Source organism: Crocuta crocuta, unplaced genomic scaffold, assembly GCF_008692635.1.
Source record: "Crocuta crocuta isolate KB4526 unplaced genomic scaffold, BGI_CrCroc_1.0 scaffold1410, whole genome shotgun sequence".
Classification (NCBI taxonomy): Eukaryota; Metazoa; Chordata; class Mammalia; order Carnivora; family Hyaenidae; genus Crocuta; species Crocuta crocuta.
This window is the reverse complement of record NW_027529581.1, coordinates 12,573-15,881: the sequence shown is the minus strand read 5'-3', so window position 1 is coordinate 15,881 and position 3,309 is coordinate 12,573.

The following is a 3,309-nucleotide window of genomic DNA, read 5'->3' as shown; positions in this document are numbered from 1 at the left end:
TCACCGATTGAAGAGCACAAGTAAGACTTTTGAGCAGAAGAATTGGTTGGAAGTGCTTTTGCCTCAATGGTCTTAATTAAACTAACTATAGCCTGCTTCCACTTCAGCATCAGCTGTACTTTAGCATCAGCTGGGTATAGCATATACAGCTTTTATTTCTCCTTTATCCACGAGTAACTACCCTCAGTAAACCAATTGTCATCTGCAATTTTAGTAAGGAACCTTTGAATCTGGCCTGCCAGAATAAACAAGATCAGTAATTTCTGAGCAATAGTGCTCTGTCCTAGAAGTATGAAATTCAGGTCCAGGCATAAAGGTAGCTGTGTTTAGAGTCTGTCATGTTTTAAGTGTTATTTCAGGCATGTCTAAAAGCACAGCCTGGTATTTAGCTAGTAAGCCTCCCATCATCCATTGGTGACCCTTGGTTTCTAAGACACTCTAGACTTGATGTGGAGGCCTCACTGCCAGAGTCTGTCCCATGCTAAGTTTTGAGGCCTCTTCTACCAGGAGGGCTGTTGCAGCCACTGCTCAAAGACACACCACCCACCCTTGGGTTACATTACCAAGTGACTTCTAAAAGTAGCCTGCTGGTCTTATTTCATTTCCTAATTTCTGAGTACAACCCCCCAAGGTTTGTCCTTGTTTCTCTGGTACATATAAAGTAAAAGATTTTTCTAAGTTTGGTAAAGTCAAAACTGGGGCTGATGAAAGCCTAGCCTTTAATGTTTGAAAAGCTGTTTGCTGAGTTTTAGTCTAGGGTAAACGTTCCTCATCAGGGCCTTTAACTTAGTTATACAACGGTTTGGCTAAGTCCCCAAATCCAGGATCCACAGATGGCAAAAGCCTGCCATACCTAGGAAAGTGCAGAGTTGTGGTTTTGTAGTTGGGGGTCCAAGATCCATTATAGCTTTTTTTCCTGTCAATAAATAGAGTACGGTGATCCGGTGTTAGCTCATATCCCAAGTATTGTACCTTTCGTATAGATATTTGCACTTTTTTTTTCAGAGACAGGATACCCTCTGTCTGTCAGGAAATTAACTAAAGTTATATAAATGTTATCAGGCATTTCTTTTGTGGGACTACAGACCCAGCTGCCTCATCAGGATGCTCCCTATGTAGAACACCCCAGAACACTTTTGCCTGTGCCAACCACAGCTTCAGTTACCTGTCCAGGACACCCACTATATTGAACACCTTGCAACACCCTGGTTTGCACCCACTTCAGTTTCAACTGTCTTGCAAGGACACCTTTGCACAGGGAGCCAAGAGACTACATTGTCCCATGCCCACTTTAGATTTAGCGTCCTGCTAGGGTGCCCCCTGCACAGATTTCCTCAAAACCCCCTGGTCTGTACCCCACTTTGGCTCCAGCCACCCTTTTAGGGTACCTTCTGTGTGGAGAGTCTTGGAACACCCCAGTTTATATCCACTTTATCTGCACCTATCCCACTAAGGTGCCCTTTGTGTGTAGAGCCCTGGGACACTTCAGCTGGCTCTTATTTCAGCTGCAGTTCTCCAGGTAGGGCACTCTGATTAGAGAGCAGGGACCTCCTGGCCTGCATATCACCTCAGCTCTAGCCACCCCACCAGGGCTCTCTGGCTCTCCCTGCATGGAATGCCTTGGGACACCCTGGCTTGTACCAACCTCAGCTTCAGCTATCCTACCAGGGTGCCCTCAGCACATAGAACCCCAGGATACCCCAGCCTGCTTCCACTTCAGCATCAGCTGTACTGACAGGTTGATCAATTTGTGGAAAAGCCGCAGGATCCCCCAGCTTGCACCCACATTAAATCCAGATGCTGCCAAGATGCCCTCTGTGTGAAGAGACCAAGAACCTCCCAATCTGCATACCACCTTAGCTCCAGTCATTCTGACAGGGCATTCCTCTCCAGGAGTACCCCAAGATCCACCAGTTTGCACTCAGTTCATCTAAAGTTGTTCTGGAAGGGTGCCTTCATAATGAAGAACCATAAGACCCATTAGGTTACACTTACTTTAATTTCAACTATCCTACCAGGGTGCCTGCTGTATAGAAAACACAGAGACTTCTCATCCCACTCCATGCCTTAGCTCCGGCATCCTTGCCAGGGCACCTTCTCCAATTATACCCCCTTGTTAGCCCAGCTTACACACACTCCAGCTTTAACTGTCCTGTCAGGCCATCCATATAATGTGTGTAGATCTCAGGGACCACATCAATCTATGATCACTTAAGTTTTAGCTCTCTTTCCAAGGTCCCCACTGTGTGGAAAGCCCCAGGACACCCATCTCATGACATCCGCAGCTCCAACCAGTCAGCAAAAGTCACCAAGCACACAGAGTCTGCACAGGGGATGACCATACACAAAACCATTCATTCAAGTTTAAAAGAGGTAGCTGTTTCACCTAATCCATAGAAACAAACACAGAAAAATAAAGCAAAATTAGAAGACAAAGGAATATGCACCAAAAAATGATAATTTCTCAAAAAAACATTAAATGAAATAGAGATAAGAAATATGCCTGATAAATAATTTAAAGTAATGATTGTAATTAGGCTCATCAGGCTGGAGAAAACACATGAACTCAGTGAAGAGTCAATAAAGAGATAGGGAATATATTGGTTGTGTTTCTATACACTAATAAAGTATCAGAAAGTGAAATTAAGAAAAGAATTCTATTTACAACTGCACCAAAATGAATCAAATATTTTATCGAGTATTTGGGATAAACTTTATTCCAGGAATAAACTTTATCAAGGAGGTGAAAGACCTGTATTCTCAAAACTATAAAACACTAATGAAAGGAACAAAAGACAACATAAACAAATGGAAAAATATTCAATGCTTATGTATTATAATAATATTGTTAAAATGTCCATACTACCCAAAGCAATCTACAGATTCAAAGATTTCCCTGTTAAATACCAATAGCAGNGAACTATCTTGGGAAAGAAGAACAAAGCTGGAGGTTTCCTGGTTTCAAGATACACCATAAAGCTGTAGTAACCAAAACAGTATGGTACTTGCACAAAAATAGACACATAGATCAATAAAACAGAATAGAGTCCCCACAAAAACAAACACATATATGGTTAATTAATCTATGACAAAGGACATAGACCATACAATACAGAAAATATAGTCTTTTCAATAAATAATGCTGATAAAACCAGGGTGCTACGTGCAAAATAGTTAAACCGGACCACTTTGTAACACCATACACAAAAACAATCCCCAAATGGATTAAATATTTAAATGTGAGACCTGAAACCATAAAAAATTATAGAAAAAAACACAGGTAGTGATTCATTTTGCATTAACCACAGC